General features: G+C 38.4%; 1 pseudogene; it reads left to right on the top strand.

The window, feature by feature from the left end:
- Positions 1 to 10965: 10965 nt before the first annotated feature.
- On the top strand, positions 10966 to 13129 carry LOC101179504 (annotated as a pseudogene).
- Positions 13130 to 22959: the final 9830 nt, after the last annotated feature.

The raw sequence follows: 22959 nt of genomic DNA, 5'->3' as shown, positions 1-22959 counted from the left end.
GCTTCGTAGGACTTCCTGTGTTACCATAAAATGTGGCTTTATATCTGCCTCCTTAAAGATGTTGAAAGATTCTTGAAGTTGCTAATGATGTTTATTAATCATCTTTGTATCCTCATTCTTTGGAATAGACTCTCAATATTATGGACAAAAGCATACAGTATTCACCCTAATGAGATGGCCATAACTATTGCAAATTTTCTAAAATTTTTATTGGTACTTGAGGTGAATCTTCAGATCTGTTAGAAAATTATTTTAATTTGAGGTTGGCATAAATTGTTTTTGTGGAGTCCTGTTAAGTAAGCAACAATGAGGAAGGCGCCCCAGGTTGGGGGAAAAAATTGTTCTGAGAGGTGGGTCATCACAAACAACCCACCACCTCATTCTGCATGTAGTCCCAGCAGCAGGACCTCATTACACAGGTAGTCCGCTCCAGCACAACCCTATAAAACTTCCCTCCAACCCCTGCCTCTTGGCAGACAGCCCCTTCTCTGCTGTCCCGTCTGTTGCACCCTTGCAATGTATCTTTGTATTTTCTCTAATAAATGTGCCTTTCTTTACCTTTCTTAGTAAATTCCTTTACTGCCTGCGACTCTGGCCCCAGCCCGTCACAACTGTGGCATTTTTCAATAAAATTGCCTTACAGATCAAAGTTTGGATCACTTCTGGGGAAACCAGAAACATACTAACCTGAATGCCTTCAAGACCCTGGGAGACCTACTACAACTATACAAATCTGTCTTTGAGAGGGATGGTTCACCTCCTTCTTTACCACGTAGCTTAACAGACACTTGGATTTACAAATTTCCTTGTAAAAGAGAAAGCATTTAATTAAAATTTACTAGAGGATATCTGTAGTCTCTATCTGCTTTACTAGTTTGTAAAATATGGTAGCTTATCAGAGATATCCACAAATGTCTTGGGTAGATGTAAGAGGCAAGAATGAGCTATATTTAGGGGTCAGCAACTCTCTGGGACAATGGAAAGACTTGGTACTTTCACATGGTTTCATTCTGATGCTTCAGAAGGGTTTGTAAAGTCAGCACATAGGGTTATCAGAAATACCAGATGCTTGCTAACTATGAGAGTGTTCAATGGGTGTGAAAGAATGTTTTGCTGAATTAGACTTCTATAACATGAGATTTTAGGAATATGACTTTGGGTTCAGAAAAGCAGCATTCGGTCCTCTTTAGGTTTACTTTAAACAAAATTGCACAGGTGTTCCCTAAAGTCAAAGTGCGACACAGCATTTTAAAGTTGCCTACATTCCATTTCGAGGAGACAGCAGAACATACATCATGGGAATGAAACTGAACACTGCCTTGCAAGTTTTCAGTGGGAGAGTTTACAAGAGTTATCCAGATAGTGAGCGTGAAGTAGCAGATGTTAGCACAAAGGAAAGAGCAAATGAGATGTGAATTACACGGTGACGAGGCTTGTATGAATCTCATTTGTTTAACCAACTGAATGGTCCACTTCAGGTATTAAATGAGCTAGTTACTGTTGAACACAATTTTCTGAATAGCACAGGAAGGTGGTTTAATGAACTATGGCCACTTGAATGTCCTCATATCATCTCGCCTCTTCAGCCAGCCATGGCTTGCTTAGCTTTTCTCCCCGAGTCTTTTAAAGTAATACTTTAGATAATTATGACCTTGTCATTTCATTTTCTAGGCAATGTAACATTAGGGATTATTGCCTGATTAGTAATTTAATTAGCAGGTATATGGGCAGAGATTCTTTTGCAAATGGAGAACTTACTTTTTTAAGTCTTATTTTTAATTGACAGATAATAATTATATATATTTATGGGGTTCAAGGTGATGTTTTAATTGAGATATGTATACATTGTGGATGATCAAATCAGGCTAATTACCATACCATCATCCCAAATATTTATCATCTTTCTTTGTAATGAGAATACATAAAATGTTGATTTTTGGCTTGTACAGACATTTCTCAAAAAAAGACACATGAATGGTCATCAGATACATGAAAAAATACTCTATCTCTAATCATAAGAAAAATGTAAATTAAAGCTACAGTAAGATATCATCTCACAGCTGTTGGATTGGCAATTATTAAAAAGATGAAATAAGCATTGGGAAGATGTGGAGAAGAGGAAACCCTTATACACTGTTGGTGGCATTGTAAATTACTACAGCTATTTTGAGAAACAGTACATACAGTCTTCAAAAAACAAACAAAGAATAGAATTCCCATATGATCCAGCAATCCCGCTCCTGGGTATAAACCCAAAGGAATTGAAATCAGTATGTTGAAGAGATGTCTGCACTTCCATGTTCATTGACGCATTATTCACAATAGGCAAGATATAAGGGGAAAATCTCTAAGAACTTAATAATCATTCCACATTGAAGGAGCTGACAGTTTGAAGTGTGCAAATTTAAGCACTAAACTTCCTCATACCCAGTTTGGCTGCTAGAAGCTCAGATATCCTTAACTTTACAAAATGTTACTTGTCTGAAAACAACCCAGGGATTTTCAGAATGCTTTTCATGGTTTAATAACTTGATCTTATTAGCGATGCGAAAGTATTAGCCCAGGAAGGATTTTCTCTTTTTTCTCTTTCTTGTCACTCTTACTGATCACTTCTGAAACCAGGTGAAACACTGATTCTCGAATAGAGAGTACAGACTATAATTTAGTTTGCCAAGAATAATGGATAGTTCTGAAGTTCATTTCTCATTCACTGGATCTGTTTCCCTGTTCACAGATGAGAATTTCAGTGGTCTGATAGGATAAGTTAATTTTAAAGCTCACCCACAGGTCTGCTATCCTCCATCTACTTCTGGAAAATAATTGAATAAAAAATAACACTTAAAACGTATAATACTTTTGTGTATGCAAAGCTAACAACTCCAGGAAACTTTTCTGACTCACAGACAATATGAATTTTTTTAATGTTTTGATTAAAAGCAATTTGACTTATACTGTAAATGTCAGTGTGCTAAATCAAATATTCTGTTTCTCCACTTTGTTAACAACTACATCTGTTTATGAATCTGTAATTCTAACAGAACTGATGTGAAGGATAAAAACTGGTGACTTTTTAAAAGATTAATACTAAAACGTGGGTGAACCTACATGCTGTACTTTAAATATTCTGTCCTGAGAGCTCAAGACATCCCCTGCAGGCGTCTTATGTTTCTAATAACTGGGAAGCAAGGAAAGGCCAGAACGATCAAGGAAACCCTTTAAAGAGAAGTTCGAGGGTGAAAAGAGGTGAAATGGGACTTGGATGATCTAGCACTCAAGGTCTGACACTCACTCAAATAAGCTAATAAAATAGGAAATCCACTGGAAGCATTCACACTCATCTCATGCACCACTGGCTTGCTGGAGCCACTTCGCAAGAAGTGCTTGTGCACATGTCGTCCTGACTCCACATCAGTGGGGTCCCTTTGTTAGCATGAAATTGGCCGTGGTGGGAGTATTTACACCTTGGAAATTAGCAAAAACTATAGACCTACTTTTTATTTTTTGCTTTTCCAGGCACACCATTGCATTACTCCTAATGGCAGTTAAGCCTCAGAAATATAAAACTTAGATCAGACAGTCCACCAAGTTTGTTTTTTTCTGTATCTCAGGGCATCAGGAGCTCTCACGACTCTTGATGTTTCTACTCTCCTTCTGCTGACTTTTCTGTGGTTTTATATGGCCTCCAAGTTCAAGTAATCTATAGATAAATAGGTAAAACCAAAGCCTATGATATCAGCTGTGTACCTAGTATTGGCAAAGAGAAATGGACTGACCTATATTAGCATACTGAGTCTTGGTAACGCGGCTTCCACCCTTGCCCACAGATAGTCTAGTCAACACACAGCAGCCAGAGTGTCCATTTTTATATGTGAGTCAGTTCATACCATAGTCTGCTCAATCTTCTAATGAATTCTATCACATTTAAAGCAATTTCAAAGTTCCTGCCATGATCCAGAGGTTTGCTAGATCTGACTCCCTCCTTGTCTTGGACCTCAATGTCCTTATCTTGTCCATCCCTCTTGTTCCTGCTACTTCTGGCCACTCCCTCCTCCTATTGCTACTCTCAGACATGCCAGCATCCTACTGCCCTAGGGCCTTTGTAAATTTTACTCCTTCTGTGTTATATATGCACCAAGAGGACAAAGCGGTGTTGACTATAGAGAACAACTACACTAGGATAGGTATCAACCAGGCTTAGTACCATTACAAAACATATGTCCCTAACAGGAGGCACAAACAGTACCTGGAGAGTAAATGAGATACGTAAAGAAATGAGATCAAAGGAAATCAAGGGAAAATGGAGAAATGCTAAGAACCAATACAACAACAACTTTGGTAGTTATGCTGCAAGGAGGCTTTCAAATACGCACAAGCCAAACAGAGCCAAACTGACCGCTGTTAATGTACCTCTTTCATCTAAATAGTGCATGGTATTTTGGAGGGGGCCAAACAATTGTGGCATAAATCAGCATGTACAAAGTTGGCAAGTACTGACAAATTTCAAAGTCAATAGGAAAATATACTATAAATTTTCCCTAATAAATAAAGAATCACACTTTTTCATAGGTTACTATTAAATCACTTTGTAAATGGAGGCAAAAATTTCCCAAAAGATATGAGATTGGAATGATTGTTACTGAGATACTTTACTAATATCTATAATGAGCAAAGAGTAACCATTAGCTATGTGTCAGTCATAGTACTAAATGGTAGATATTTATATATATATGTAGATATAAATATACCATATACCATTATATATAATAAATTACGAATTATTTATATAGTATATAATATACATCGCTATCTATTATATATATATGGTATATACAAATCTTGGCCAGGTGCGGTGGCTCACGCCTGTAATCCCAGCACTTTGGGAGGCCAGGGCGGGCAGATTACCTGAGGTCGGGAGTTTGAGACCAGCCAACCAACAAGGAGAAACTCTGTCTCTACTAAAAATACAAAATCAGCTCGGTGTGGTGGTGCATGCCTGTATTCCCAGCTACTCAGGAGGCTGAGGCAGCAGAATCACTTGAATCTGGGAGGCAGAGGTTGCAGTGAGCTGAGATGGTGCCATTGCACTCCAGCCTGGGCAACCAAGAGTGAAACTCCGTCTCAAAAAAATAAAAATAAAAAAATCTAACTATATATCAAAACAACACTTTGGGATAGGTAGTAGGAGAAGTGGCATATTATTGATAAAGGAACTGAGACAGAGTGGTGAAAACAGGCCATGGTCAAGTAACTCACAACAACTAAGGGTGTCTGGATTTGGGCATGGGCAGTTTACTTACAACCAAAGCCCACTCTCTCACAGTCTACATTCTGCTTTTGTTTTGTTATTTCTTAAATGTAATTTCTTTAGCTTTTAAGACCAGTGGCTGCAGAAGACTTCATTTAGTGAGAAACTTCAAGATGAGCTCTGTTTCCATTCCTCGATCTCTGTATTCGGGTCACTGGGATTTCCTTTTTTTGCTCACCTGTTCTCTGCCCATCTTTCACACCTCCCTCTTCTATTACCATCTATTATCCTTGTTCTAGTCCTTTCCAACTGCAATCCATCATGCCAGAATAAAGGTGTTCACTCTGCCTCTTCCCTTTTCAGACTGTACAAATAGATCCTCATTTCTGCATTGGTGTGGTCCTTATACCAGGATCCATCTCAAATGGCTTGTAACTGGTCCCCCAAAAGATAAGTATAGAAATTACGAGTAAGCATTTTAGTAACCTTTATAGCCATTGGTTAGAGTAATTTATATCTGTTGAATTTAATACAAAAGTGTGAGCTTGTATGCCTTTTTCCATTTCATTCTAGTGACTCATTTTATTGTATCTTATAAAAGTATTAGTCTTCAATGGGTTAGGAAACAAAAATCAGTTTTCACAAGAGACAATTTGAGCATCACTTCTCTATTGTTAAGGTGCCCAATTTGTTTGCCTGGACCTGAGGGAGTTCCAAGGACACAGGACTTTCACTTTTAAAACTGAGAGTCTTAAGCAAACCAGGACAAGTTGGCACCATACTCTGCAGCGCTACGTCCAAATTCCAAATTCTTCTGCGTGTTGTTTACAGTCTATTTTTATCTGACCTTCCTTTACCAGTCAATCTTCCATTTTCCTTTTCCCCACGGCATACTATTTTGTTTTTTTAAATATACAACTGGCAATCATAAGGCTCAGAGGTAGATGACACAATTTCTCCTGGATGCCAACCTTGATCACCTGCAGTTCCCACCCAAAGCACTGCGTTGAAGCCTTGTCTGAGATCAGGCAATGCAGCACGGTGGGAGGCAGCATAGCTTTCAGACTAAGATGCAGCGTGCAGGTCCTGCTGCACTGCTTTCCCGTGCCTGGTTATACAAAGATAAAATTTCCTCTACATCCCATTTATTCTTTGTGATTGTTAATTTTATGTGTCAACTTGACTGTATTATGGGGTGTTCAGATATTTGGTCAAATATTATTCTGGCTATGTCGATGAGGGTGTTTCTGGATGAGATTAACATTTGAATCAGCAGGCAAAGTGAAGCAGATGGCTGTCCCCAGTGACACGGTCACCATCCAACCCGAGGAAGCTTGAACAGGATGAAAAGGAAGAGGAAGGAAGAATTTACTTTCTGCCTGTTTCCAAGCTGGACTTCAGTCTTCTCCATATTCTGAATGGAACTCACAACACTGGCTCTCCTGGTTCTCAGGCCTTTGGACTCAGACTAGAACTACATCATCTGCTTTCCTGGGTCTCCAGCACGTAGATATCATACTGTGGGCGTTCTCAGCCTCCATAATTGTGTCAGATAATTTCTAATTTATATATATAAATTACATAAAGTGAGTTAGCAATGCACTGGCCACATCACTCAAGTGCAGTAAAACTATTACGGCTATTTCAATGGACAGCAATGATATCGGTCCCATGGGTCCAAGGGCATGTGGGGCTGAGTGAGAAGGAAATGCATAGATGTAATGTATTTATCTCTCTTGCTTCAACTGGACAAAAAACCCATGTTGATTATTATTTAAAAGTTCTTCAATTACTCTTTTGATAGATCTATGTTAATTCTGTGTGTCAAAAATCCACACTGTTGAAAATAGATGGATAATGTCTGAGAATATCTTTCTTCTACTGCATTGTAATTATACTGCATGCCTTGCGTTGTATTGAATATGCACCCTTGATTAATATCTTTTTATAGAAATAAACAAAAAGACAACCCATTCTTATTGTTGCTCTAAGACATTAGTGTTTTTTCACATACCAGATGTTACATTAAGTTTTATAATTTTGTTTTTAATTTATCTAGTTGATTTTGTTTCATTTTTTATTGCTAAATCTATTATACTCTAATTTACACTAGAATATTTACTGACACTAAGTAAATATTTTTGGAAAGGAAAAACTATTTCAATCAAACTGTGAAACTTTGCACTGTATGTAAAGTGCACTTTCAAAACCAAACTTTCGTATACAATTTTATGCCATGACTTTCCTCTTGTTTTGTATCAGGATTTCTTGCAGGTCGTTAGGACAGGAGCTACAGTTGTCACCAGTCTAGTCAAGTGTAAATCTTACATGCGGCACTTTCTACTGTTGGATGTAAAATCCTGTAGAAAGTTGAAGGTCATTCTTTCCGTCTGCTCATTTTAAGCTGTAAGAAAGTATTAACAGTCCCTTAAAAACAATGCTTGTGTTCTTTGGAAATTAAATATTGATATGCTGACAACCCACTACCTTAGATCAGATGTACCTAAGTTTTAACAATTTTAAAGCTTTACGTTATCAATTACAATATTCATTTAAAAAATAATCTCCTATGGAATTCTGACCAATTTGCTTAGACTACATATTTTTGTCCAAATCAACACTGAACTGGTTCATTTCCATTGAGTTCTGCCACCTTTCAGTGGCAAAAGTAAGATTTTTGGTGACAGGTGGATCTCATCTTGTGCCACTATGTGATTCAGGACACGCTACTTATCTTTCACATCCTCAGTTTTAACATCTATAAAGTGGAAATATCTATTCTTTAGGAATTCTGTGCATCTTGAATGAGAGAATTATTTCCTCATTTAGTCAACAAATATTTATTCAGTCTCTATTCATCCTTGGTACTCTTCTAGGTGCTGAGGGTATAGCAGTGAGGAACAATCATCCTGATTCAAGTATTCATGCTGACTAGTACTTAGTACACAGTGGGTCACTAGGATTGGCTTCCTTCCCTTTTAATCTCCAAACTATTTTATATTACATGCTATTTGTCCACTAAATTATATATATTACTTGTATTACTAGCTTTCCTTTTTAAGTACTTACCCATGTACCTAACTAGGCTATTTGAGAGCTGGGATTATATCTTAGAATTATTTCTATTTATAATATTAGCCGTTCTGTGCACCTAGGAGATAATCAGGAAATTTCACTGATGTAGTCACCAGTGAATAATTGGCATTTTGTCTGGGGCAGATGGAGAGAAGAGGAGGTTTGCAGAGCAATAACATCATTCTAGTTCTTAACTTCAGAGGCAGATTCATTAATGACTTAACCTTGTCTCTACATTCTCTTGGGTACCCCAAAATGTGTCTGCTGAAAGAGCACTGTTATTTTTGAAGGCATGGCTAGTAGACAAATATCCTCTGTGTTATTGGCATTTTTCTGCACACTCTAGCATGCAAATATTGATGTTTGAATTCGGAAAAATTTAAAAGCCTTGAGTGACAGAACTTTTAAAAATAGCTATTTTTTAAAGAGATGTTTTAAAGATATCTTGCCTCAACATGTTACTTTACCACAGGATTGAGTTTTTCTAAATATTTAATTATAAAATCAATTTCCCTTGGACAACTAGAGTAAACTTATTTTATAATTTCCCTTCCACCCCTTTATATTTACACATGCATGCATTCATGTGTGTACGTAAACACACAAACCCACAACACATACCACACATACCCACAAACACACACACACACATACACATGCATGCATTTTTCCTGGATCCTAAAGTTGAAACTTGTTTTTACTTTATATTATTTTAATATCAGAGGAACAGAAATGACATTAATCCAGTATTGGGTAAGGTTTTCATCCAGAATTTGTTGTGCGGTGGATTTAAGTTTTCAATATATTATGATTGGGTCCCCTTTTTGGTAAATATATAAGAATGTCCTCAACAACATTTGTGCTTATAAATAGAAAATAATTAATCCTCCCTTTCTAAATCTCTTAAAAGTAAGTTCAAGAAATCATAAACATTCTTAGAAAGAGAGAATATATGGGGTCTTCAAAACAGGTACTTGCAATTTACCAACACGTGACAATCATTTAATTTAAACTCTATCCATTATGGTTATAGAAGTCTAACTCCCTGTAACTAAAATGTCACCAAACTTGGGGATTTTATAGATTTCTATAGGTTCAGATGCTTTTTTTCTGAATTATTTGTTTATAGACAGAGATAAATATGGTTTAATTATAGGACCAAAGAGAAAAACTATGAAATACACACGTAATCATATCGAAAATTTCTCGGTTTGCACTACCAGATTTTTGGATTTTCCTTTGTGTAATAATCACAAGAAACTATTCACACTTTATGTAGTTACTAATTATGTAATTACTAGTTCTTGGAGCATGTCCTCTATTGTTGATTGACACATCCAGCTGCCAACCAGATGTTGACACTTGGAACTGGATTTACCTAAAATCAACCTCCTTGCCATTGTTCCCCCACTCAGGTTTTTCTTCCAATATTCTTACTCTAAAGACTAGAGAAGTTATTTTTGAATCTTTACTTTCCTTCCCTATTACATCCCACTGTCCAATCCTATTGATTTTTCCTTTGTGGAATCTCTCTTTTTCACCATCACTTGCCTCAGGACCATATTACTGGACTTCTGTGTGACAGCAAAATCTTTTCATTGGTCTCACTGTTCTATATCCTTCTGTAATTCCAACAACTCATTCTATACACTGAGACAAAGACAAGCTTCCTAAACAGCCCTGTGAATATATCTCCATCTTTCCAATCCTTCTTTGATCCTCCTCAGGTAAGAGGCCCTTTGCAATCCTCCAACATTCTGCTAAGACCTTATTCTAATATCTCACCGTCCTGAATACATTGAGAATAATAAATTAACATTCAGTGAATGCTTACACATGCATTAGCTCCTTTCACAAAAAAATTCTTTTTCTGACATATACATACCAAGCAGCACACATAATTGTACAGCTTGATTAATTTTCACATACCAAAAACATCTGTATTACCAGCACCTAAATTGTATTAGATCTTTAAATCATCACAACTATTCTATGTAATGTTGTAATCTGCCTAGGAGAGGTCAGGTATAAATGGATGACTTGAATTTAAACCAAACTGTCAAAATCCAGAGCCCATGCTATTAAGCACATTTGCAAGCACCCCTTACATTTGATCCAGGCAAATTCATTTACTGATTGTTCAAACACTTTATATATACATTTTTTGCCTCCACTATCATGCTATTTTTGTAGTCTAAAATGTTCTATTTCTTCTTCCTCCTTCCTTAACTCTCTGCCTCTTTCTCACTTTATCTTTTACTACTTTTTCAATAATCAGATCAAAACCTCCTACCCACTGCCTGGCATGTTTTTATAAAGTAGATGTTGCAAACGGAACCCAGGCTTTGCAGCCAAATATATCTGGGTTCAAATTTCACCTGGACCACTTACTAACATTTATTTTAAAAGTCTCAGCATTGTCCTCATGTGAAATGCAGATCTAAATATAACCACACATTTATTTATTTATAAATTGAAACAAATCAAGTGTAAAATGCCTACCACAATGCCTGGCAGATAATAGCCACTCATTAAAAGGTAACTCTTGCTCTTGAGTCACTCCCACGCAGCTTTGGAGCCATGTGCATGTTGGACAGTCCCAGCTCACCTTGTTCACTAGCGCTTGTAAATCTTTTCCTTTCAAGATGCCCGAGGAGATGCACCATGTAGAGGAGGAGATGGAGGCTTTTGTCTTTCAGGCAGAAATTGCCCAACTCATGTGTCTCATCATCAATACCTGCTATTAGGACAAAGAGATTTTCATTTGGGAGTTATCTCTAATGCTTCTGATGCCTTGGACAAGATTTGCTTTGAGAACCTGATAGGACCTTCCAAGTTAGCCAGTGGTGAAGAGCTGAAAATTGACATCATCACCTACCCTCAGGAACACACCCCACTTCAGTGGACACAGGCATTGGTGTGACCAAGGCTGATCTCATAAATAATTGGGGAACTATTGCCAAGTCTGGTGTTAAAGCATTTATGGAGGCTCCTCAGGCTGGTGCAGACATCTCCAGGCCTGGGCAATTTGGTGTTGGCTTTTATGCTGCCTACCTGGAGGTAGAAAAAGTGGTTGTGATCATAAAGCACAATGAGGATGAACACTATGCCTGGGAGTCTTATGCTAGGGGTTTCTTAACTGTATGTGTTGACCCTGTTGATCCCATTGGCAGTGGCACCGAAGTGATCCTCCACTTTAAAGGAGACCAGACAGAGTATTTGTAAGAGAGGCAGGTCGAAGAAACACTTGTAGTTTATAGGCTATCCCATCACCCTTTGTTTGGAGAAGGAAAGGGTGGGTGAAGGAAGTCAGTGATGATAAAGCAGAAAAAAAAGAAAGGTAAGAAAGAAGAGGATGATAAAGATGAGAAAAAGCCCAAGATTGAAGATGTGGGCTCAGGTGAGGAGGGTAACAGCAGTAAGGATAAGAAAAAGAAAACCAAGAAGATCAACAACAACAAAAATGCATTGATCTGGAATAACTAAACAAGACTAAGCCCATTTGGATCAGAAAGCCTGATGAAATCACCCAGGAAGAGTATGGAGAATTCTATGAGAGCCTCACCAATGACCGGGAAGACTGCCAGTCAAGCACATCTCTGTAGAGGGTCAGTTGGAATTCAGGGCACTGCTATTCATCCCTCATCAGGCTCTCTTTGATCTGAGAAAAAGAGTAGGGCTTTCTTTGACCTCTTTGAGAACAACACAGAAAAGAAAAACATCAGCCTCTATGTCCAGCATGTGCTATGATGAGCTGACACCAGAGTGTTTCAGCTTTATCTGTGGTGTAGTTGACTTTGAAGATCTGCCCCTGAACATCTCCTGAGAAGTGGGCCAGCAGAGCAGAATCCTGAAATTCCACACAAAAACACTCTTGGGAAGTGCCATGAGCTCTTCTCTGGGCTGGCAGAAGACAAGGAATGTTATAAGAAATTCCATGCAGAATTCTCTAAAAATCTAAAGGTTGGAATCCATGAGGACTCTATTAACTGGTGATGCCTGTCTGACTTGCTGCACTATCACACCACCCAGTCTGGAGACGAGATGACATCTCTGTCAGAGCATGTCTCTCACATGGATATGGGAAGTCCATCTATGACATCACTGGCAAGAGCAAAGAGCAGGTGGCCAACTTTGCTTTTGTGGAATGAGTGAGGAAGCAGGGCTTTGAGGCAGTATATAGGACCAAGCTCACTGATGAGTACTGCATGCAGCAGCTCAATGAGTTTGATGGAAAGAGCCTGGTCTCAGTTACCTAGTAGGGTCTTAGGCTACCTAAGGATGGAGAAGAAGAAAATGGAGGAGAGCAAGGCAGTTTGAGAACCTCTGCAAGCTCCTGAAAGAAAACTTGAAGATTGAGAAAGTGACAATCTCCAATAGTCTGTTTCTTCATCCTGCTGCACTGTGACTGGCACCTACAGCTGAACAGCCAATATGAAGTAGACTGTGAAAGCTCAGACACTTTGAGACATCTCTACAATGGACTACATGATCGCCAAAAAGCACCTGGAGATCAACCTTGACCAACCTATTGTGAAGACACTGCAGCAGAAAGCTGAGGCGGACAAGGATGACAAAGCTGTCAAAGACCTGGTGGTGCTCCTGTTTGAAACTGCAGGGCTCTCTTCTGGCTTCTCGCCTGAGGATTCCCAGACCTACTTCAACAGCATCTACCATGAACAAGCTCGGTCTAGCTACAGATGAAGATGAAGTGGCAGCAGAGGAAGCTGGTGCTGCTGTTCCTGATACAATCCTCCCTCCCCACTAGAGGGCGATTAGGATGTGTCTCACATGGAGGAGGTAGACTAGGAGTTTATACTTGGAAATCTTCTGCCCTCTGAATAGTGTCCCCATGGCTCCCACCACAGCCTTGAGCGGTGCTGTCTCACCTGGCTCCCTCTGCCAATGTCTTGTGCTTATTCTCTCCCGTCCTTGTGCCTAAGGCAGGAAACAAACGCCTCTAACCCCATTCCCTCCCTAATTTGACAACAGGATTGGATGTTGCATATTATGGGTTTTTTGTTTATTTTGTTCTGAAATTGAAGTATGCAAAATAAAGAAGATGCAGTTTTATACAAAAAATTTTAAAAGGGTAACTCTTATTCTTAAAAAGCCTTCAGCATCTCTCTCTGCCTCCAATAACTGTTGGTCTCCATCCAATATTTGGCTCTTGTTTGTGCACAGCATGGTGACTTTTCTTTATTGTTGTCTTAGATTTTACTGACTTCTATTATTCTAATTCAACGTCATTTGTGTATATTACTTGCATTTCCAAATAGGTAGTAAGCTCCTTGCTTGCAAGGACTGCATGCTTATTTGCATTCTTCAGTAAAGACATGTTCAGTAGCTACCCTATATGAATTTTTTGATTCATAAACATCCCTATTCCAGGGCAAATCAATGGATGACAAGGTCCTACATGAGATAAAAATGATATCTAAAAGCAACCTGCACCAAATTTAATATTTTCGATAAAATTATTTTCCCAGCTGTACTGATGTATTTATAACAGAACAGGTGACATGAATTGAGCTTCTTAGCTTAATCAAATTATCTGTGTCATCACAGTTCTGGAAAGAAAAAAATATGTATAATATGATTCTGACTCGCTAATTCCATTAAAAGAAAGAAGAATTTAACTTTCTGAGAAATAAAACTTCTCCTTTGAAAAATCCACAGGACTCAGTGCTGTGGTCTTTAAATTAATGATATAACCCCTTGGCTATAAGAAGCAGTTATTGTACAGGTGTAAAAAGAAACAAGCAGCCATGTAGAGAAAAAATAACTGCATTTCTGGAATGGAAAGTAATCAGCCTGGAAATGTAAGAAATCGAGTAGGAAATGCATGAGAATCTTAACAGAGCATCAATATGCCAATTCTTACCAATGGTTCTGTTCATTCAGGCAGGTAGTGAATGTTACAACTTGGTGGGAAAAATTCTTTGAGATTTTTTAAGGAGGAATAGTTTGAAAGCTGTTTGTGTCATAGTGTCAGAGTTTTTAGAAGCTGTCCCTCTGTTTATTGCTAATATTTTATGTGGCGGTGACAGAAAGAAAAGATATTAAATTGTACATATTTGAAATACTAACCACTGCTTCCAAGAAGAAATTATTCTTGCCCACTTAGCTCCTGAGCACTTGTGAATGGGCAGAGTCCAGGACATAGGAAATGAAAATGGGAACAGAATTAACAAGGATAAATTGGCCTAACTAATAATGCTCTTATCCAGAGACCAGAGAGGAGAGACTGCAAAGGACACTGCGAGGAAAGGTTTGGGGACCTTGGAATGAAAGAAGGGAGAGATTTTAGAGTAGCTCACTGGGGTTTGAAAAAGGCAAGGTGAGAAGGAGATTAATTACAAATGGTCTGCATCTTTTGTATCTGTATCTGATATTCCTCCTTTGCCTTTTTTGTGAGTGGCAGATGTAATAATAACTGGTACAATGGTTAATACTGGTTTCATCAGCTGAGAACCACATTCCGCTTTAGAAAAGCTAGGAAACAAAAGCACTCCCCTTCCTAAGAGCCCCCTATCTGCTTCTTAGGGGCCGGACCTTAGGTATTTGGGGTAGCTCAGTGTACTAGTCCGTTTTCACACTGCTGATAAAGACATACCCAAGACTGGGAAGAAAAAGAGGCTTAATTGGACTTACAGTTCCATATGGCTGGAGAAGACTCAGAATCATGGTGGGAGGTGAAAGGCACTTCTTACATGGCGGCAGCAAAAGAAAAATGAGAGAAATGCAAAACTGGAAACCCCTCATAAAACCATCAGATCTCGTGACACTTATTCACTACCACGAGAACAGTATGGTGGAAACCACCCCCATGATTCAAATTTTCTTGCACCAGGTCCTTCCTGCAATCCATGGGAATTATGGGAGTAAAATTCAAGATGAGATTTGGGTGGAGACACAGAGCCAAACCATACCACTTAGTATAATAACAGCAGCAGCCCCAACAGTTGCTAATAATTTTTATTGAACACTTACTGTGTGCTAGTGGGAAATGAATGAGTGCTGAACACTCACATGGGTCATTTCATTTTATTCTCACAGAAATATTTTGTGCTAAGTGCTGTTATTATCACCAAATTAAAAAAAAAAGGCAACTGAGGATTATAGTGGCTAAGTAATTTTCCAATTGCACATACACCAATTTAGTGGTAGGGCACTGTTAGACTCCAAATCTATCATCTAAACTGCTACAAGGTTCTATACAATAAAATAGCAAACTCTGAGATGCATTTGTTGGGCATCACCAGGAAACGCAAAAGGCAAGAGGATTCTAAAGGTCATGCTGCACTGTGATATTTTAGCGTATTCTCACGAATAAAGAAGAAAAGGTATTCCATTCTCAGTTGTTTTAAAACCTACATGTTAGTATTTTCACCATGTAGGGAAATTAGCTTCATTCTATTCAGCTTAACTTCTAAACTGAGAATCATAGAATGGCAGAACAAGATAGTAGTTTAGATAATGTACCCGATCCTTCTTTACAAATGAAGAAACTGAGGCCCAGAGAGATCCTGTAACACTTAGTGACCAAGCCAGGACTGAAGTCTTGCTCTGTCACCCAGGCTGGAGTGCAGTGGCACGATCTTGGCTCACTACAACCTCCACCTTCTGAATTCAAGTGATTCTTCTGCCTCAGCCATTGGAATACCTGGGATTACATGCATGGGCCACCATGCCCAGCCCATGATCTTCAACTATGAACCTTGGGTTTGTTCCACTCTAGCACATTGATATGATGGGTAGCATATTTCATTTTAACCCTGCTGGATGACTGTTTAATTGAAGGTACCCCTTGTCAGCCTAGTAATCACAGAAGATTCCTAATAACAGACTCTAGAGATTTAAATAAGTGATTCAAATTATCACTTGACCTGCAGAATGGAAGAAAATATCTGCAAACCACATATCCAACCAATGACTAGTATTTAGAATATGCTTAAAAACTCTCAAAACCCAATGTCAAAAGAACATGCAATCCCAATTTGAACATATGCAAAAGACACAGACATTTCACTAAAGAGGATATATAGATTCTGAGTAGCACGTGAAAAGACATTCAACACCATTGGCCATTATAGAAATTCAAATTAAAACCACGAGATATAATTGCACAGCTATCAGAACAGTTAAAATAATAGCGAGAACACCAAAGACTTCCAAGGATTAGGAGGAGGTGAATCACTGATAAATTGCTGATAGGCATGTAAAATGGTCCAGGCACCGTGGAAAACAGTCTGGCAGTCTCTTTAAAAACTAAACATGTAAGTCCCATATGACCCAGCAATTGCACCCTTGGGCATTTATCCTAGAGAAATGAAAACTTATGTTTATTAAAATTCCTCTATGTGAATGTTTATAGCAGCTTTATTTATAAAAGCTAAAAACTGGAAAAAATCCAGATGTCCTTCAGCGGAGAATGGGTAAACAAATAACAGTGCACATACAGTGGAATTCTAGGAATGAAGTGTTGATACATAGAGCAACCAGGCTGAATTTCCAGAGAATTACGCTGAGTGAAAAAAGTCAATCCCCGACGTTTATACAGTGTATCATTTTATGTACACAACAAACTTGATGTGAAAAAAATAGATAGGTGGAAAACAAGTCAGTATTTTCCAGGAGTTAAAAAGAGGATGGGCATGGGAGGGAAGTGCTGTGTCTATAAAAGCCCACATGAAAAATCCTATTTTAATCACCTCTTCTGTACCCCATCAGTAAGAGGGATATGGGGATCACCCAACACTGGACTAATGAGACTGACAGCAGTTTACTAGTCACATATACTCACAGCCAGGGAGAGGAGGACACCGTGCATGCAGAATCACATAGGAGCAGGTGCACCCTGGAACGGAGTGAACACCCAGCAGCTGTTGCAGTCAGGCTTTGTACCATCAAGACGATGGGGTGATGACCCTTAGTACCCATGGGAGGATGTGATTGCGTCATTTGAATAAGTTTGCTGTCTTGCAGGAAGCTGAAACATTCCACTTAGGAATAAGCAGAAATTGTGCATGGTCCCCATGATAAGGAGGCCTATTTGGTCAGGGGGCTTTATCCACAGGGAGGAGAACTTGTGGCTAGGCCACGTGAATTCCTCCTGGTTTTCTCCAGGCACATACAACAATGGGCCTTAGTTTCAGCCTCTTTACCACAAATCCTATAGTAAAGGAAACATTCTGCATGTTGGCTGCATCAATGGAAATAACCTTGCTGTGATAGGATACTACAGATTTGCAAGACATTACCACTGGAGGAAATTGGGCAGGACAAACAGTCAGGAGTAGTACAGTGGCTTAGAAGAGAAAGAGACTTTCCCATCACTTGGGCTGATTTCAGAAATAGAAATCGGTTCTGAAACATTGGTAGGACAGCTTCCACAACACTGCAAGACTGCAAATCTCAAAAGATTATTACAGAAATTAACAATTATTCTTTTTATGCATTTTTTCATCTTCTATTGTCCATTAGTTTTTTGTTTGTTTGTTTTTTGAGACGGAGTCTCGCTCTGTCACCCAGGCTGGAGTGCAGTGGCGCGATCTCGGCTCACTGCAAGCTCCACCTCCCAGGTTCACACCATTCTCCTGCCTCAGCCTCTCCGAGTAGCTGGGACTACAGGCGCCCGCCACCACGCCCGGCTAATTTTTTGTATTTTTTAGTAGAGACGTGGTTTCACCGTGGTCTCAATCTCATGACCTCGTGATCCGCCCGCCTCGGCCTCCCAAAGTGCTGGGATTACAAGCGTGAGCCACCGCGCCCGGCCACTGTCCATTAGTTTTTCTACATAAATTAGGAGGTGCAAAAGAGGTAAAAGACATGGTACTCTTTCCTGAGGTAGGTCCAGTTTGGCAGTTTCTAAATATATTAATTCATCAGAGAAAGTATAAGATAATGTAATCCAGTGTGGCTGTCGCTAGTACAATACAAAAGTGCTCCATGAGGCTTGAGAGGGCTTAGGATTTGGTGTACCTATCTAGCAGGGAAAGGCAATGCACAGTCATAATAATAGAATTGTGTAAAGAGAAAGGAAAAAGAATAGACCTTGAGGTATAAATAGATGCAACAAAATGTACAAAAATATATATGTTCAGGGTCAACAATTAGCCAAGTCCAAAAAGAAGTTTCTTTGATAAGTACATCTCAGTGGCTAAAATGTCAGATTATAGAATCGAACTGCCTGGGTTCAAATATGGATATTTCCTCTTCACCGACTAGTTAACTTTGGACAAGCTATATAACTTTTCCAAAGCTCATTTCGTTATCCATAAGAAGGAATAAAAACAGTACTAATAGCCCTTTTTTTAAAAAAACGTAGAGACAGGCTCTTGCTCTGTTGCTCAGGCTAGAGTACAGTGGCACAATCATAGCTCACTGCAGCCTTGAACTCCTGGGCTCAATTCATCCTCCTGCCTCAGCCTCCAGAGTAGCTGGGACAATAGGCATGCGCCACCATGCCTGGCGAATTTTTTTAAATGTTTTTTATAGAGATAGGGTCTTTTTATGTTGCTCAGGGTGGTCTTAAACTCCTAGCCTCAAGTAATCTTCCCACCTTGGTTTCCCAAAGTGTTGAGATTACAGGCGTGAGCTACGTCACTGGCCTAATACTCCTTTTTTATAGGATGGTTGTGATGTTCAAAAGTGAAAATGGGTACAAAGCTTTCATCACAGTGCGTAACATATAATTTGTACTTGATAATCACTAACAATAATATACAAGGTGCATAGGTATGACAGGCATTTAAAACGTCAGAATCAGAAATCTCAACTTGATGGGCCCAGGCAATGACGAAGAGCCATGGAACATATTTCAAAAGAGTTTACAATTCATTGGATAAAATACAAAGACCGAAACATTTGTTGATACACTAGAACTCTTCCCAATTGTTGCTTTGCACGATCACTCAACAACATAGCCATTATTTTCTCTTCCTCACAGATAAGGAAACTGAGGCTCAAAGGCAGTGAGTGACTCAAGTTTGTACACAGAGAAAGGTAAGCAGCAGTATTCCAGCTCCTTGCCCACAGCTCTTTTATATCACTCATGGCTTTCATTATAGATATATCTCTATCTGTCATCTATAACCACAGATTGTTGTTGACTGATGGCTACTCCTGAAACAAGCTTCCCATCAGCACAGGGAATGAAGGGTGAACATTTGAAAAAGTAAGCAAACAGAGTAAGTGAAAGGTCATTATTTTATTTATTTATTTATTTATTTATTATTTATTTATTTATTTTTGAGACAGAGTCTCACGGTGTCAGCCAGGCTGGAGCGCAGTGGCACAATCTCAGCTCACTGCAACCTCTGTCTCCTGTGCTCAAGCAATTCTCCTGCCTCAGCCTCCCAAGTAGCTGGGATTACAGGTGTGTGCTACTACGCCTGGGTAGTTTTTGTATTTTAATAGAGACAGGGTTTCACCAAGTTGGTATGGCTGGTCTTGAACTCCTGACCTCAGGTAATCCACCTGTCTCAGCCTCCCAAAGTGCTGGGATTACAGGCATGAGCCAACATGCCCGGCTGAAAGGTCATTATTACATATAATGAAAGTAATCATTTACGATCATTAATCTTAGAGCAGAATAAATGATAGAAGGAAGAGAGGTTGAAGCTGGGTGACTATGATATTACAATAAGCCTTGGTGTTATTGGTGGTTGAAACAGAAAGTATAACTGGAAACATTTGAAGGAAGAACCTATACAAAAATCAATGTATATTTCAAGGCAAATGTTTTCAATCTTAGAACAGTGACTTCCATACTTTGATATTTTGTATACTTATTAAACTACCTCTTCCAAAATGTTCCCCCTCCAATTAAAAACCACCTTCAATGTAATTATGAGGAGCCAAATATCCTTAAGTCACTTTTTAATTATAATGATTACTATGAAATGCTACTATTATCTCCCCATTTGGACAAAGGTCCTAGCCACATGTAATCTTTTAAGAGGTTCTTCGTCTCATTTTCTTTCTCCCAAACCACAAATTTTCTAGGAGAATGGTAATTATATTGTAAACATTTGGCTTTGCCATTATTGCTAACAGCATTACAATTTTCTAACAATAAACCTGAAATTTTCCATGAGATACAAACACAATCAACTGTCAAAGCCCTTTTTATTTTACAAAGACTTAGAAAAAAGAATTCTTGGATTTTTCTTAAGAACACAAAAAATGGCATTTTAATAGCTCTTTTCCTTGTTTCAATGTTTTAATGAATCTTGTCTATAATTCCCAACTCTGAATATTAGTGAGCAATCACATTCTTCTCGTGTTTTAACATATAGGTAAATTTGACAATTAGAAATTTATTTGATGATTAGAAACATGATTAACTATAAATTCAAGGCTTGGCTTTGATTTCTAAAGAAATGAGCAACACTAAGTTTTAGAATAACACAGCCATAGCGAAGGAAAATAAAAACAACGTGATACAGTGCAAAACAGACTAGAAAACAATTTAAGTCCAAAGAGCTAATTTAGTTGACCAATAATTATAGAACTAATTTCTAATTTTGGCAAAACTTACTTTTAAATTTCACCGATATATAGGCAAAAACTGTGGTCAGTACTTTAGAAATGAAAGATTTAGTCACTCTGATGAGAAAGTAGAATTTCTGTATATATAATGGAACCCAAATTAATTTGGGAATGTTTAGAGTGTTTTTACCCACTCCACAGAGAGTTTCTCCATTGGCACAACTGTCTTCTCTCTTCCTTCCTCTTCCTAACGAGCAGATATTCCATCCCACTATTTTGTAAAGAAGCTACACAGATTTATAGGATACAGGAATGGATGGAGAAGTAGGGGAGAAGAGACCTAGAAAGGACTGGATGCTATAGGGATAGAAAAAGATCTGAAAACTTTGTGCACAGGGAAACTTTGTAGCACGTGTGAGGGAAGTGGGTAGAAAAGATAACAAAATGCTACTATCTCCATGGAAAATGTTGTTAGATCCCCTTTTTGTAGGGTTGCCACGTGCAAAAACATTTACAGGATTCACAGTTAAATTTCAAGTAAACAAATAATTTCTTAGTATAAACAAAGCTCAAAGATCATTGGATCATTCCATACATTTTTTTTCGTTTTCTTTGTTTTCTTTCTGTTTCTTTTCAAATATTTTGTCTAAATCTAGCAGCCCTGTCTGACATTTTTGATTAAGGGATGGGCTGTTTTAAAATTTGACATAGGCTTCTCTGAGATAGGACGAGGCAGAGGCAGCTTTTAAAGGGCCTCATTTTGAACAATAAGCATACGGCCAATGTCTTGGGACATTCCTGAAATTGGGTAAAACCTGGCTCTTGAATATCTTAAACTTGCTGTGATAGATCCTTGGTATTCAGAGGTCTGAGTGTTTAAGTATGAGCAAACTAACAACAATAATAATTCAATAAAAGTTCAAAACTTCATACAATGTAATAAAATAATCTGTTGCAATAAACTTGTTTTTGTTTCCCAGGGAGTTCATCCTATAATTAAAGCAATTACGGAAAGAAACAGATGTGTACAGGAAGGTCAGCTTTACTATAATTATTCACTCTCTATATTTAGCAGGAATTTTTTTTAAAAAACAAAGTTCATTTCCACAGCAGAACAGAGAAGGATTGTTCAATTGCAATTTTACTTACAGATTTTAAAATTTAAATTTTGAGGAGAAATTATATGCAAGAAGCTGTGATTTAGCTTTCTTTCTGAGTTCACCAAAGAGCAATAGAACTGTCCATGAAATATGGGGTATGACTGCATTCAAAAGGTGCTATAATTAATCACAATAAATATTCTTAAGAGTTTAGCAAAATATAGAATATCCATACTATAAGCTCTCAGCCTCAGCCATCTGTATTTTACTGTTCTACTAGATTAAACAGGGATCTGATTAGAAATAAAAGTTGAAGGGTCTTTTGTTTCTTTTTACTTTTGGCTTTGTTAATGGATTTCTCTTCTACCCTAAGATGTTGGTACTTATTCCTATATTCTGCCTACAAACCTTTGGCAGCCCTTCAATGAACTTCAGATAGGGCTCCAAGTGCCTCTCCTGTCTGACAAGGCTCCTTGTCATGTGAGCCCTGCTACCCTCTGAGATCAACCCTTGTTCCCTCTTAGTTCAGGAACATTGAACATGGTGATCTTTCTGGGGAGAAAACAAACTCTTCCCAACTTCTGCACCCCTATCAAACTAACTGCTACTTATTCTCCCTGTCTCTGTTTAGAAGACACTTCTGAGAAGCCACCTTTAACCAGGACAGACTGGGTGACCCTGTAATTAGCTCCAATACATCTTGACCTTACATGAGACACAACAATTATTATAATCAATTGTAAATGTTCATTTGTTCATATGTCCCACTAGAGATAAAGTTCCTTTAGGACAGAACCTTATTTGCAACGTTATCTCTAGTAACTTAACACAGTCTTCCCACAGAACAAGTCCTCAATAACTATTGTTGAATGAATGAGGAAATAAATGATGTTTGTGCTGCTAGGAATGTAATTTGCTCCGGCAGATTTTCCAATGGCAAACTGGTTGCATCAGCAAGGCAAACACAGCCATTCCAACTAAAAACCACTGAATATTGCTACTATTAGCAAAAAATCAGTGGAATTCAGGCATCGATGTTTTGTC

The sequence above is a fragment of the Nomascus leucogenys genome, chromosome 21 (assembly GCF_006542625.1).
Source record: "Nomascus leucogenys isolate Asia chromosome 21, Asia_NLE_v1, whole genome shotgun sequence".
NCBI classification, from domain to species: Eukaryota; Metazoa; Chordata; class Mammalia; order Primates; family Hylobatidae; genus Nomascus; species Nomascus leucogenys.
Note: the sequence above shows the minus strand (reverse complement) of the source record. Positions and strands in the feature narration are given on the sequence as shown.